This window comes from Chrysochloris asiatica, unplaced genomic scaffold (assembly GCF_000296735.1).
Source record: "Chrysochloris asiatica unplaced genomic scaffold, ChrAsi1.0 scaffold00018, whole genome shotgun sequence".
NCBI classification, from domain to species: domain Eukaryota; kingdom Metazoa; phylum Chordata; class Mammalia; order Afrosoricida; family Chrysochloridae; genus Chrysochloris; species Chrysochloris asiatica.
The window spans coordinates 2529018-2545788 of NW_006408536.1; the positions used below are offsets into that span (position 1 = coordinate 2529018).

Below are 16771 nucleotides of genomic sequence, written 5' to 3' on the forward strand. Positions count from 1 at the left end.
TTCAATGAGATAAATGAAGTGGTGATGAAAGAGAAGTGATAACAGACAAACACTGCAATACAAACAAATGCAGACTATGTTACTTTTCAATAGCATTATCCCATTGTCACTAAGTAGATTCCAGAGCAGGGGGACCCTACAGAATTCGGTTTCTTCCTCAGTGGGTTTCCAGTGCTGCAAGTCTTCTGGAAGCAGGCTGCCACATCATTCTCCAGAAAAAAGCAGTATAATAAATACAAAATACATATATATATGGAGTCCAGGTATGGCACTGTGGGTTAATGCGATGGACTGTAAATCTATTTGAACTGCAAGGTCGGTGGTTCAAGCCCACCACTGCTCCTAGGAAACCCTATACAGGGTCGCTATGGGTTGGAAATGACTGGACGCACTTAACAACAACAACAACAAACATACATATGGAAAAATTAGGGAAAAAATATATCTTCTTTAACTTTAAAAAAAAAAAAACACCTTTAAATTGTCATAGACAATTCTGTAATTTAGAAATCATGGAGATACATAGAAAGATAAAACCTGTTAACTGTTTACCAAAACATTGCAATTTAGAAGATCTCCATGCTGAAAAGGTCATAGAACTTCAAAAAATCATAAAGTAAGGGTGCTTAAAATCACCTGCAAAATCCCAAAATCTCAATGCTAGCAAGTAATTTAGAAACTATATAACTCTCTCTTATTTCTGAAGAAGTGAAATTATCTGCCTAAAACAAATACAAATGGGGGAAAGATGGAAATTAAATTCCTGCTTTTCTGTCTCTCAGATTAATGATAACACATTATATAATAAAACAAAAACTATATGAAACTAAATGTCTTCTTAAATATCAAAGTGTTACATTTTAAGGAGTTTTAAAATGAAGTACAATGAAATTCAACTTTTTGACTACATCAATTTCATTTCTGTAAGAGTGGACAATTAACTTCTGTTAATAATAATGATTTAAACACGACAGATAATCAAAATATATGAGTCAACAGTTTTATGCACTCTACAAAAGTGTTTCTATTTATTAAAATATAAATCAAACTCAATTATAAACTTTCATTTGACATAATTACCTACCTCTTGATGATTCATGAGGTACTTTATGATCTTGAAATAATTGAATGCCAATTATTTTAAATATTGTTTTTACATTTGTAGAGGTGTAGAAACTGTCAGTTAACAGTCAGAATACATATATTTTTGGAGAACGCAACTACAGAAATTAACTCCTATTAATGGCCTGGGCCTTTCTATGTAGAAGATGTGTACTCCGGTATTTTATGTAGATAAAAGAGAGTTCCCACTCATAAATTTGGAAACATTTTAGTATCATGTTTACAGACAAATCTATGGTCAACTTCTGCACAGTCTCACTTGTGGCATTAGCTATTCTTCTCAACACTGCATCTTACATCCATCAACTATTTATTGTTCATTTGTATTGCACGTATTTTTCTAAGGCATCTGAAATCAATTAGGAAACAAGGTATGAATAAGTAGTCAAATACGGGTAAGAATTGTAAATGAATGCATATTTTCTGTAAATAAGTCTTTGAAAGTTCAAATTTCTCTTGTAATATAAAGTACTGAGGCTATTCCAAATTTATATAAAACATAATTGTTTTGCTTTTACCAAAGTTTAAATAATTGGATGCCATGTAAATTAACAAACAAATTATATTTCTTATCTAAGGAAAATGTGTTTAAACATGGCTGGGTATCTAATTACCAAAAATGGCTTTAAAATCAATTATTTTTGGATTGTTTTCTGTACAGAATGTAGCTCAAATTTTGCACATAAAAGTTTCATTGAATTGATTTGGATGTTCCTTGTATTTTTTATAATAAGTAAACATCATTCATTTCACATAACAGACTGCTATATTGAATATTCAAGAGTCCACACTGAAAGCAACCTGAAATGAACGATTCAATTCACCTACTCTATACAATTTTATAAGAAAAATGAAAAGTAAAGCATAGCAATGACCTTTTATTGTTGTACGAAAATATCCATAATTCAAGGAAAGGTAGCCCACATTTTATTATGATCCTTACATTTGTCCTTCTAAAATCACATCTCTGCATATATTACTATCGATAACCAATTCAATTCAAATGAGAGAAATGTAGTTACATTGAAGATACAGAGTAGTATAACTTTTTTTAAGCACTAAATGCATTTTATTCTAGTGTGATTAAGACAACATATTTCCATGAATATAACACTTCTAGCTTTCAAAAAATGGGTGTAAAAATAACGATTTTGTTTATTTCAATTCAAAAATATCAATATTAGTTTCCTTCTTTGGGGTGATATTAGCATTATATATTTCATAATATATAATATCTACTTTATTATTTTTGTTAAGTTCCATCAAGTCGATTCTGACCCATAGCAGCCCTGTATTGGGTTTCCAAGAAGCATCTGCTGATATGGAACCACTGACCATGCAGTTCAAATGACTTTGCACTCTGACTTATTAGCCCACAGCGCCACACCAGGACTCCTCTTCAGCCAATTGTAAAAAATCATTACAATTTAAAGCCATTCCACATGTCTCAAATACTAAGTTTTAAATATGACTATAATTATTGTACATTCTGGGATTTATTTGATACTTTACTTTTGAGGATAGGAAGGGACTCGAAAAAATTCTAGGACAACTGTAATTACAAAATAATGCAATGTTGTAGCTCCAAACAGATAAAAACTCCTACCTGGAGACACGGCACTGCACCATCTAACTGGAAGTCAAGAATGTCCCTTATCCACTTTGCACTCCTCATGCCTCTTAATCAACTTGCAAAGAAAGGAATTATATTGGGTGGTGTGATTAATTATAATTACTAAGGAGAAATTACATTGACATTATATAAAGGAGGTTAAGAAGAATATGTGACCTACCAAGCACTGTGAATGAAGCCAATGGTAAACTACAGAAATCTAGATCCTTCAACAATCAAGGACTGGGTCACACCAATATGCAAAGAGGAATGGCAAGTTGAAGTATTTGCCAAGGGCAAAATGAATTTGGAATGAATAGTGGAAGAACTTAATTCTAAATGCCAGCTATGACCACATGATCAGAACCTTAATTATTATGAATAGATGGATTGATGGATGGATGATGGATGGATGGATAGACAGATAGGTTCCTAGTATGGCATTGTGGGTTAATGACGTAGACTACAAATCAGTTAGAATTGTAAGATTGTCAATTCAAGCTCACCAGCTGCTCCTAGAAAATCCTAGGCAGGGTTCACGATGGGTTGAAACCTATTTGATGGCACTTAACAACAACAAACTGACTAAATCTGTGGAAAGAGACGATGGAAAAGGTCCATATCATCAGTGAAAATAAGGCCAGGGGCAGACTGTGGAAGAGATCATCAATTACTCGTATGCAAATTCAAACTGAAACTGAAGAAGATGAAAACAAGTCCACGAGAGCCAAAATATGACCTTGAATATACTCCACCTGAATGTAGAGATCATCTGAAGAAAAGATTTGATACATTAAACACTAAAGACAGAATACCAGAAGAGTTGTGGGATGACATCAAGAACATAATACGTGAAGAAAGCAAAAAGTCATTAAGAAGACAAAAAAGAAGTACAAGGTCAAAATGGATGTTAGAAGAGACCCTGAAAATTGCCCTCCAGCTTAGAAATGCTAAAGCAAATGGAAGAAATGAAGAGGTCCAAGAGCAGAACAGAAAACTTCAAAGATAAGCGCAAGAAGATAAAGCCAAATGTTACAACAAAATGTGCAAAAATCTGGAATCAGAAAACCAAATAGGAAGAACATACTCAGCATTTCTCACGGTGGGGGAACTGAAGAAAAAATTCAAGCCTCGACTTTCATTAATGAAAGATTCTCTGGGCAAATTATTGAATGATGCAGAAAGCATCAAAGAAGTTGGAGGGAATACACAAAGTCACTGTACCAAAAGGAAATGGTCAATGTTCAACCATTTCAAGAGGTAGCACATGATCCAGAGCCAATGATACTCAGGGAGGAAGTCCAAGGTTCATTGAAGGAATTGGCAAAAAACAAGACACCAGGAATTGATGAAATAAAAATTGAAATCTTTCAAGAAAGTGAGGCACCACAGGAGGCACTCACTCATCTCTGCCAAAAAGTATGGAAGACAACTCTCTGGCCAACTGAGTGTGAAGAGATCCATATTTGTGCCCATTCCGAAGAGAGGTGACCCAACGGAATGGAAAAATCATCGGACAATCTCTTTGATATCCCATGGCAGTAGATTTGCTAAAGGTAATACAGAAATGGCTACAATCATACATTGACAGAGAACTTCAAGAGGTTCAAGCTGAATTCAGAAAAGGCTGTGTAACGAGAGCGATCATTGCTGATGTCCGATGGATCTTGGCTGAAAGAAGAGAATATCAGAAGGATGTTTACCTGTGCTTTATTGACTATGCAAAGGTTTCTGATTGTGCGGATCATGACAAGCTATGGACAACATTGCAAAGCATGAGTATTCCAGAACACCTAATTGTACTCATGAGGAATCTGTACCTGGACCAATAGGCAGTTGTTCGAACAGAACATGGGAACACTGAATGTTTTAAAATTAAGAAAGGTGTGCAACAAGGTTGTATTCTTTCACCATACTTATTTAACCTGTATGCTGAGCAAATAATCCGAGAAGCTGGGTTCTACGAAGAAAAACGTGGCATCAGGATTGGAGAAAGACTCATTAACAACTCGTGATACGCAGAAGATACAATCTTGCTTGCTGAAAGTGAAGAAGACTTAAAACATTTACTGATGAAGATCAAAGCCTTCAGTATAGACAACATCTCAATGTAAAGAAAACAAAAATCCTCACCAATGGACCAATAGACCAATAAACAACATTTTTATCAATGGAGAAAAAATTGAAGTTGTCAAGGACTTCGTTCATCTTGCATCAACTATCAACATTCATGGAAGCAGCAGTCAAGAAATCAGACAATGTATTGCATTATGCACATCTGCTATGCAACACCTTTTTAAAGTGTTGAAGCAAAGATGTCATCTTGAGGACTAAGGTACACCTGACCCAAGCCGAGGTATTTTCAATAACCTCATATGGATGCGAAAGCTGGACAGTGAATAAAGAAGACCTTAGACGAATTGATGCCTTTGAATTATGGTGTTGGAGGAGAATACTAAAAGTGACATGGGCTGCCAAAGAACCAATAGATTCGTTTTGGAAGAAGTGCAGCCAGAGTGCACCTTGGAGGCCAAGATGACCAAATTTCGTCTCTCATACTTTGGACATATTGTCAAGAGAGAACAGTCGCTAGAGAAGGATATCATGCTTGGCAAGATGGAGGGTCAAAGAAAAATAGGAAGACCCCTAAATAGATGGATTGGCCAGGTGGCAGCATCGATGGACTCAAGTGTGGCAACAGTAGTGATGTTGGCTCAGGATCGGACATTGTTTCATTCTGCTGTGCATAGTGTTGCTATAAGTCGGTGACAACTCGATGGCATCTAACCACCACAACAACAACAAGTATATATGTATATGTTTTTTATGTGTGCATCCAATATTTTTGCCTTTTTAACTGGTGAAATATAAGAGATAAATGGGGCCAGTAAGTACGTTTGCAGTTGAAGACATTTGAGTTGCATCATGCTAGGTGCAAGGATGACTTTCAAATTATCTTGAGATTATGCATATTGTTTACAGGTACCAAGTTGACAAGGGGTAGACTGTGATAGCTCAGGGTTTTGTGTTCACTTGATTGGTTCAGGATTTCCAGTGGTTTGGCAGCTGAGATATGGTTACTCACCATGGTGAGGTCTAACACAGTGTTCTTGATGCTGATAAGTGTCATCGAGTAGGTTCTGGCAGGTAAAGACACTGTATAGGGATTCCGAGGAACAGCTGGTGGGCTTTAACCACCAAGTTTGTGATTCAAACTGACTTTGAAGTGCACTGCATTAACCCACAGCACCAGTTACCTCTATAATGATTGGCTATGAGCAGGCATAGTTAATTCTATGACGACTGACTATGATCAGCCAATCAATTGAAAGGATGTTTTTTTCAAGCATGTGATTGGCTTTGATTATAATGGACACTCAGTCACAGTTTGCTTGCTTTCTGTTGGGTCTGGATCTTGCATCTGCCTAGTCCTTCATCTTCTGCTTGTCCTCCTTCATTATCCACCTGACATCTTGTCTGACTTTCTGCCTACAAGACTTGCCTCTTTGTCTGTCTACCCGCCGGACCAGCCTGTTTGCCAATCCTGGTTCATCTGGCCCTGATATGGGACTCTGCCACCTCTACAATTATGAGCCATTTTCTTAAGCAGATGGTAAGTTTGAATCGCTGGCTGTGTGGTTCAAACTGCCATTATAGTCAAGTTTTTAATCCTACAACACTACACAAGGACTATAATATCCTAAAGTACATAGTGCAAATGAGGGTGATTTCTACATACATCTTAATGATAATGATCAAAGACAACTACTTTTCCAAGTAAATGTTTTCAACATATATTTTTGAAAATTTATCATACAGGTTAGACACACATTATATGGACCAAATAAAGTGGATTTATTTTTTGAAGGGAAGAAAAATGTCATTTTGGAGACCATCTATCATAGAGTTATTTAATTGTGATCATTCCCATAACAAAGCAATCAAGTAGTCTAAAAAGATCTACCAAACACTATTAGAGACTCAGGAGACCAAGTGGCGAAGTAGAAAGAATAGGGACTGGACAGCTATACACAAGGTTGGCAGGTCAAATCCACCAATGGCTACACAGAAGAAAGACAAGGCTGCCGGTGGCCATAAAGAATCCCAGTGTGAGACACTGATCACTAGGAGTCAAAAGTGATCCCAGTGATAATGGATTTTGCTAAGTTTTTGGGTTTTGGGTATTAGAGACCCCATCACTCATGTGTCAGTTTGTCATACTGTGGTTAGTTCTGTGTTTCTGGTGTGCTAGAAGCTATGCCACTGGTATATCAAATATTACCAAGGCCATTCAGGGTGGATAGGCTTAAGCAGAGCTACCAAACTATGAAAGACTAGAAAAATAGACCTGGTGTTCTCTTTATGAGCAACTTGGCAACTGAAAACCTCTGGGAAGCAGCAGAATATTTCTGATATAGTTCTTAAACATGAGTCCTTATATTGGAAGAATTTATAATAAGAAGGAGAAAGAGCTACAGATTCACAGTAGAGTCAACTTTACTGACTCGGATGGTGTAAAATTTTGGGGATCTTCATATGCTTATGTGGCAAGACTCAAAATGGGAAGAAACAAATGCATACATCCAAAAACAATGAACATATGGAAATTTTTGAAGTATGAATCAAGGAACACTGGAAATTGTCAAAAATGAAAAGGAATATTTGAAGATTGCTTCTGTCTTAGTCATTTATGAATAGAAATGGACTGGGATTGGCTATTTTCAATATGTTTGTTGTTATTGATCACTATACTGAAGTAGGTTCTGACTCATACAGGCCCTGACTAGGGTCCAGGGCCTCAAATCTGTTTGGGAGCAGAAATCTTCATCGTCCTTGTGCGGAGTAGCTGGTAAGCTAGAATTGCTGACCTTTTGATTCCCAGTCCAGTGCTTATCCTACAGAGCCTCCAGGCTCCTAGGTCCACTATGCTCTTTTGGCTGTTGTTCACTGCAGTAAAGTCGATTCTCACTCACAGGGACCCTTGATAAGAGTTTCTTAGGAGCGGCTGGAGGGCTTAAACCACCAACCTTGAGATTCAAACTGTATAGGTGAGTACAAATTGTATAAGAATGGCATTACATTTATTGCAAAAAAAGGGCATATGAAAATCCATCATGAAATACAATGCTCTCAGTAACAGAATAATACTGATATACCTACAAGGAAGAGCAATTAGTAGGACTATTATTCAAATTATGCACCAATCATAAAAGGCACAGGTGAAGAAATTGTGGTCTCGAGTTGACTAAAAAGTCAGTCAAGATGCAATGCTGTTTAATGGTGATTGGAATAGAAAAGTTGGAAACAAAGCAAAAATATCAGTAGTTAAAAATATCCCATGATAGATTTTTCAAATCACTTGTTCTTATTAAACTCCTTTCTTTAACAACAACTGGTGACTATATCATTTAATGATTATATAAATGATTGGACTTCATCACTCATATTTCAGACATATTATCAGGAGGAACCAGCCCCTTGAGAAGGACATCATTCATGCCTGGTAAAGAGCAAGGTTAGACAAAAATATGAAGAGCCCCAATAAGATAGGTTGACACATTGGAACAGAAATGGGCACAAGCATACCATGTGAGGTTGCAAAAGCAGGCAGTGTATTCTCCTGTTGTGCATAAGTTCAAAGGGACTCAGAACCAACTCAACAGCAACTCACAAAAACAAAAACATACACATGAATCGTGCCAGGTGTACTACACAGGTATCAAACTGAGTATACCTGTGGAAAGAAACAATAAATTTATTCAAAATAATCAATCAGAACAAGGCCAGGGTTCGATTGAGGAACATATATCAATTGCTCATATGAAAATAAAAGTGGAAGCTACAATAAAATAGATGGATGAGATTTAAAATTGAAACTTCAGTGTATCTTACCTGAATGTAGAGATTATCTAAAGAATAGATTTAACACAATGAACTGTAATGAACAAAGAGCAGACAATTTATAGGATACCATCATATACATGAGGAAAGAAAACTTCAATAATATGAGAGAAAAATGAATGTTAGAATGAACTCTGTAACTAACTCGTGAACTTAGGATAGCTAAAGGGGACTGAAGAACGGATAAAGTAAAATAGTGAACAGAAGATTTCAAACAGTAGCTCAGGTAAACAAAGTTAAGCACTATAACGATATGTGCAAATACCTGGAGTTAGAAAACCAAAAAGGAATAACATGATATACATTTCTCAAGCAGAATGAACTAAAATAAATTTCAGGTCAAGTTGTAATATTGAAGAATTCATGCATAACCATAGATGATGGGGCAAACATCAAAATAAAATGGGAAGAATACACAGAGTCACTGCAGTGAGAAGCGTTAGTAGTTAAACTATTTTTTAGAGATAACATATATTCAATAAACTCTGAAAATGAAGGAAGAAGGCTAAGCTCCATTGGTGAAAAACAAGGCTCCCGAAATTGACAAAATACCTGTTTAGATATTTCCGTGAAAGGATGCAGTGCTACAGGTGCTCACTGGTATATTCCAACAAATTTGTAAGACAACTACCTAGCTAATCCACTAGGAGAGAAGCATATTTGGGTCGACACCAAAGATAGATGATCAAATTAAATTTGGAATTTTTTACACAATATCATTAATATAACACAGAAGGAAAATTATGCTGAAGATAATTTAAAAAATAGTTACAGCAGTGCCTTAAAAGGGAACTGCCAAAAATCAAAGCTGAATACAAAAAGGGGCATGGAACTGAAAAATGGCATTGCTGATGTTAGAATAATATTGACTAAAAACAGAGCATACTAGGAAGATGTTGACCAGTGTTATATTGAAGGTAAACGGCATTTGAATATACATATCATAAGAAATTATGGATAAAATTGTGACATTTTACTGTACACATGAGGAACATATATATAGAGAGAGACCAAGAGGCAATTATCTTATAGAACAAGGGGATACTGAGTGGTTTGAAATCAGGAAAATGTGTATGGGTTGTTTCTTTTCACCACATTTATTCAATACATAATTTGAGCAAAGAACCCAAGAAGCTGGACTTTATGAACAAGAATGTGGCATTAGGATTAGTGGAAGACTCAATAGTAACCTGGGATATGGTGGTTGTGTGCCACCGAATCGATGCTGACTCAAAGTGGCACTATATAAGGTTTCCAGGGATGTAAGAGTTCATTGTTGTTATTGTTGCTGTTGTTAAGTGCCATCAAATCAGTTCTGACTCATAAGACCCAGTATACGGTTTCCAAAAAACGGCTGGTTCATTTGAATCACTGAACTTTTGGTTCAAAGCGACCTTGTGGTCCAAGGTTTATCCTACAGTGACATACCACTAAAAGTGTACGGGAGCAGAAAGCCTAATCATTCTCCTGTGTAGCAACGGGTCGATTTGAACTACTGAGTATGTGGTTAGCATCCTGGCTTAGAACCCATTATGCTTCCAGGACTATAGAAGACAAATCTTGCTTGCTAAAAGTAAAAGGCTTGAAGTGATTACTGATGAAGATAAAAGATGTTGGACTTCAGAAGTTAGGATTACATTTCAACATATCGAAAACAAAAATCCTCGCAACTGAATCAATAAGCAAAACCATGATAAATGGAGAAAGTATTGAAGTAACACTCATCGAAGCAATCACAAAATCAAATTAATTATTGAATTGATTCCATCTGCTACAAAAAAGTGTTAAAAAGCAAAAAAAACCCGTCACTTTCAGGACAAAAATCTGATGCGACCCAATGTATTTTTAATTGCTTCCTACTCATATAAAGGCTACAGAATGAATAAGGAAGACTTAAGACTTTATGCATTTGAATTATGGTGTCAATGAAGAATATTTATTATAACAAGGCTGTTGGCAATAAAAATGAACAACTCTGTATTGGAAGAAGTAAAGCCAGAATGCTCTTTAGAAGCAAAGATGGCAACATTTCATCTCACATTCATCGGCTATATTATCAGGACGGAACAGTCACTGAGAAGGACATCACATTTGATAAAATAGAAAGGTCAGGGAAAAAGAGGAAGATCCTCAGTGAGCTAGATGGACACAGTGGCTACTATAATGGGATTCCACGTAGTAATCATTGTGAGGATGATGTAGGACGTGGCAAAATTTCGTTTAGCTGTACATAAAGGTTCTATTAGTTGAAACCAACAATTAAAGTTATGATTTTAAGTGTCCTCAGGTCATTTCTGATTGAAAGAGACCCTCAGTAGGGTTTCCAGTGAGCACAACAACTCTATAGACTGTAAACAACAGGGTCAGGGGGTTGAAACCAAACAGCTGCTGCAAGGGAGAAAGGTAAGCCATTCTACTACCGCAATGATTTATAACCTCATAAACCCTGTACAGGGAGGGCCTTATGGTGTTCTTGGAGTCCTTGTGTGATGCTGTGGGTTAATGCAACAGGCTGCAAAGCCATTTGAACTGCAAGGTTGGTGGTTCAAGCTCACCAGCTGCTCTTCGGAAACCCTATATAGGGTCACGATGGGTCAGAACTGACTCGACAGCACATGACAATAACAACAAATGGTGTTCTTCCTGTTGTTAAGTGCTATTGAGTAGGTTCTGACTCATACTGACACTGTATAAGGTTTCCAAGGGAGTGGATGGTGGGTTTGAACCACCGACCTTCTGGGTCAAGCAATGAAACCCAATTCGAAAAGAAATACCAACATTTGTCTTCAGAGGAAATACTGTTTTCTTAGAACGACAAACAACAGTTGGATGCTTGTCTTTCAGTGACTGCTTATTTCATTCAAATATCTATTACCAGTAATGAACACATTGACTTCCCTGTGATGTGGATATTACAGCTGTTTCACACGAGTCACATTAAATTCCGATAACACACAAAATAGATTCTTACTCCAACCTTTTATTTGTAAGTGAGGAAGTTGAACTGCGGTATCATTTCCAAAAAGGGGAATTGGAGTTGTAGAGGGTTACACATTGCACTGCTAATCACATGGTAATCTGCTGAAATCCAGCTCCCTCCAACAGAGACAAAAGAGGCCTTCATCTCCATTAAAAATGACAGGATTGGAAAACCTAAATAGGGAAGCTGTGAATCAAAACAAAGAACAAGACCAAAAGGAGTCCTGGTGGAGTCATGGGTTAAGCATTGAGCTTCGAGGCTCAGCATCAGAGGTTCAAAGGGACGATTCACATTGCTACAGTAATTGAAGCAATCTGCTCCCATGAAGATTTACAGACTCAGACACCGTAAGGAGAAGAATCATTCTGTTCTATGGCAACTTGATCAGTCAGAATCCACAAACTGGCCATGGGTTTCTAGGGTTGTGTTTTTGAAATAAGTGCTAATATCTGCCAAGTCTCTGAATAAGCTCGGTGATAGAGAAAATACTTAGTCACATGAATGTTCTGTGATGTCCCTCTCTTAGCTAGATTGCCCTTATACCTTATTTCCCCACTTCTAAAGTCAGCCCCATCCTTCAAGTTCCAGCATAACGCTAGATTCCCCACAGGGCTATCACTGAGCACCAGAAAAAATACAAAACACTGTCACATTCTCACTCAGCATATTTTTCTACATAGTTTTCATATTTTGTACTGTTTTATTACTTTCACTAAACAGTAATTTTGGGGGTGCACTTCCTGAGGGAAAGGACCTTGTTATCCTCATATTTGAACCTCTGTCAGCATCCAGTATAATGCTATCAACTAGGTACACAATGAATAGATGAACAAACTAATATATCCTTTTCATAAAATGTATCAACCCTATTGGAAAATTGAACTACAGAGTGATGCAAATTAGCATCCTGAACATCTCTCCAAACATCCACAATTACTTGCATTCATGTGCACCTGCACACAAACACGCACGCACGCGCGCGCACACACACACACACACACACACACCTTTGAATCTCTAGTAGGTGCTACTGCTCTCATCAAACAAAACCAACTAAAAAGGTAATTTAAGGAAGCAAGACCATTCACCTTTTTCTGCTAAACAGACAAATTGAACATCTTGATCACCTTGCTTCCGATCCATGCTTACTTGGCCTGCAGTTCCAGACACAACTTTGTCAAAGGCTGTTAGTACTTAGCAGCAGGAATTGGTTTTCCCTTATGACTCCTCCGTTTTCCAGATTGTTAAATAGATGATAGAATTGGCACTGATAAATACTCATTGAATTTTTGAGGAGAAAAAAGACATTGTGATAAATATAAGCAAATAGTGCTGTGTTCTTATTAAGTATTATCGTGGAGATTTTCCTTACTACATCAAATGATGTAGATCATCAAAATATATGGACACTGCCTTTAAGGAACATACAAAATTGTAATAAACAGAGAGTGGAAACCCTGTCGTACTCATTTTATATCCTTAATCTAGCATGGTGCCTTGAACGGAACAGAGGCTCAATAAATATTGTTTGGGTGGAAAAGGGAAAATCTATTAGCTATCTAGTGTTCCAGAATTGCCATACTCTGAAGGATAAGTTTATTGCTCTTTAGTAATGATGGCTACGCTAAAAGCTTCCATGATACCAGGCACTCTGCAGATGGGCTTACAGAGATCACCTCACAATACAGTCTCATTCATTTGAATCTTCACAATAATAATCAGGAAAGTGAGGCATTAAAACGTCAGTAACTTTTTTCAAACTCACTGGATTGCAAACCAAAAGGTCAGCAATTTGAGCCAACCAGGTGCTTGAATGTACATGGATGAAGCTTTCTACTCACGCAAAGATTTACAGCCAAGGAAAGTCTATAGAGGGTCATTATGAGTTGGAACAGAGTTAACAGCATTTAACACCAACAATAACATAATTAATAAACAGTTGACAGAGGATGTAAGATGAGGCAGCATTATTGTAGAGGCCAGTCCTGGTGTGGTGCTGAGCGTTAATGCACCAGACTGCTAAGCTGTTAGAACTGCAAGTTCGGTGGTTCAAGCTCACCAACTGATCCTCAGAAGCCCTGTACAGGCTCGCTATAGGTAGGAACCGACTCTACGAAACTTCACAACCTCGCCTGAAAATCAGTATACAAAGATAATTTGACTTAATGTTCAGTAAGATAAAACGCATTATAAAACGATTTACCTCAAATGACTACAGTACAGATCCAGTCTTTAAATTACTTTGATCTATATTTTTAACTCAAATAAAAATTAATGAATTGATTTTAAGCCTAATCTAACACATCGCACTCATGTAAACTATTTTTGCATTATAAAATCTATACACCTCATAGATTATCAAATTATACTCACTATGCAGTTAATATGCTTACCATTTTTTTTACACAAATGCATACACATTATATTTTTTTTGTATTGCCAATGGTGTAAGCTCACCCAAAGTTATTTTCCTCAATGTGCTTTGCCAATTCCATTTCCATGTTGCTGGCTTCAGTTTCTGATCACATGGAAATTTCACTCAAGTTACATAATGTCCAGTTAAATAGAAAGGAATTCATTTCAATTGCTCATTTTCTAATTACCATTGGACTACAACACTATATCGATGACTTCTGAAACACGATTGATAACATTATTATACAATTATGATCAAAAGTAACATTGCCACATGGTTTTTCTACATATAAATAGGGGGCAAAAGAAAATGAACTGAATGAAAGAAAATGCACAGGACAGGATTTACCGGAAACCTGGGAAGGCTGGGGAATGAGGCTGGAATTCACTTATAGAAATATATATATATATAATGTGTGATATATGCATGAGTACACAATGCCAAAATTGTTTTACTTAATTTAATCATTTTGAGTTACATATGGTGGTGTTTTATTTGCATTAGCATGTATCATACTGTATCATTGGTGCGACATTGAAGATAAACACTAGACTGAGAACCACAGGGTAGATTGTTCAAACTCATCAGAAGATTCTTGGACACGCTATGTGAGTCACTAAGAGTCAGAACTGATGTGACGGCACTTAACAACAACAACAATGCAAAGGTATTTTACACACATTCTAATTTTTTTTCATACTTAATATTGCAGAATCGTAGTTGCCCTTGTTAAATGCCCTTACGTCAGTTCCTACTCATTGTGACCCAGAATAAAGTTTCTGAACAGTCCAGAAATTCTTCTATAGTATCAACACCAGTGGCTAATATATGCATTTAAAGGTCTGAAAATGTGAAAATAGCTAATGCAAAAATATACATTCCAATATCCTATATTTAGTATTCAGATACCCAGATAAGAACACAGCCTACTTGACCAATTGCTGTTGTTTTTGTTAAATGCTGAGATGTCTCGAATTCATAGCGATTCACAGAAGTTGATATCAGCTCCTGAGGTTTCCAAGGACTGGCTGGTGTTTTTGAATCAACAACCTTAAGGATAGTAGTTGAGTGCTTACCATAAGCACCACACCTTAAACAACTACCCGGGCTTAATTGAGTTAAAAGGCAGTGTTAAGTGACAGACCTTTAAAACATATAATCATGTATATACATGGTGGGTATCTGTATGATAAGCACTGGATTGCTAAACATAAAGTTGGAAGTTCAAATGTACCAGCTGTTTCTTGGGAACAATGTACAGGTTCGCTATGAGTCAGAAAAAAATCATCAATATATTTGACACATATACACATAAAGTGGACATCTAATGTTTGTGGAAAAATGGAATTAAAAGACGAAGGGATTTTTAGACCTAATTTTGTATATCCCAGTGTGTATGTTCATTCTGCTAAGATCAACTATCAACATTTACGGAATCGGCAGTCAAGAAATCAAACAACGTATTGTATTAGGCTAATCTGCTGCACAAGACATTTTCAAACTGTTGAAGAGCAAAGATGTCAGCCTGAAGAATACGTGCGCCTGACCCAAGCCATGGTATTTCAATAACCTCAGATGCATGCGAAACCTGGACAATGAATAAAAAAGACCGTAGAAGAATTGATGCTTTTGAGATGTGGTGTTGGAGGAGAATATTGAAAGAGCCACAGCCTGCCAAATGAACCAATAGATCTGTTTTGGAAGAAGTGCAGCCAGAGTGCTCCTTGGAGGCCAAGATGGCCAAACTTCATCTATCATACTACGACATATTGTCAGGAGGGACCAGTTGCTGGAGAAGGATATCATGTTTGGTAAGGTGAGAGTCAGAGAAAAACAGAAAGACCCCCAGTGAGATGGACTGGCAATAAGGCTGCATCAAGGTGCTCAAGCGAGGCAACAATTGTGAGGTTGGCCCAGGATCAGGCAGTGTTTCCTTCTGTTGTACATAAGGTCGCTATGATTCAGCACCAGCTACAAGGCCCCTAACAACAACTGTGTGTATTTTTGTGTATATATATAGGAGCTCTGGTAACATAGTGGTTATGAATCGGGCTGCGAACCTCAGGGTCAGCTGTTCGAAACTACCAGCTGGTCTGAGGGAGAAAGATGAGGCATTCTGCTCCCGAAAAGATTTACAGCCTCGGAAACCCTGTACAGGGTCGCTATGAGTCAGAACCGACTCCATGGCACATAACAATATATATATATATATATATATATATATATATATATACATACACACACACAAACATACATACACACATATAAGCAGTCCTGCTAGCATAATGACTTACAAACTGGGCTGCTAATTGCAAGGTCAGCAGTTCAAATCTACTAGTTGCATTCTACTCCTGTAAACACTTACAGCCTCTGAAACCCTATACGGGGTTGCTGTGAGTCAGAACTGACTTGCTGGCACACAACCACCATACTTACACACACACATATATATACACATATACAGTTTATTAATTGGTTGGGAAATTAATAATAAAGATGCTAAATTACACATGTATTAGGTGAGCAATATTAAAATTATAATTAGGTCAAAATATTATCTGCTTTTCTCTCATATCTCAAAAATACCCCACTTTCTCTAAAATTAAGGTTTTTCGCCCCCTTTGAAGCTTTATATAAAAACCTCACAGTTTCCGCTACTTTGTCTTTGTGCTTCAAATAAAATTTCAAACATTTTGTAAGTCTGATGCAGTCATTTTTCATTTTTGATATTTGTACTCTT

The 16771-nt window shown here is 36.9% G+C and overlaps 1 protein-coding gene and 1 pseudogene across 1 annotated transcript in view; both read right to left on the reverse strand.

Moving 5' to 3' along the window:
* The window catches only part of LOC102823279, a 34770-nt pseudogene extending 24090 nt beyond the window's left edge, over window positions 1–10680 (reverse strand).
* The window catches only part of IL1RAPL1 (interleukin 1 receptor accessory protein-like 1), a 1809453-nt gene that overhangs the window by 1356730 nt on the left and 435952 nt on the right, over window positions 1–16771 (reverse strand). The window lies entirely within an intron of this gene.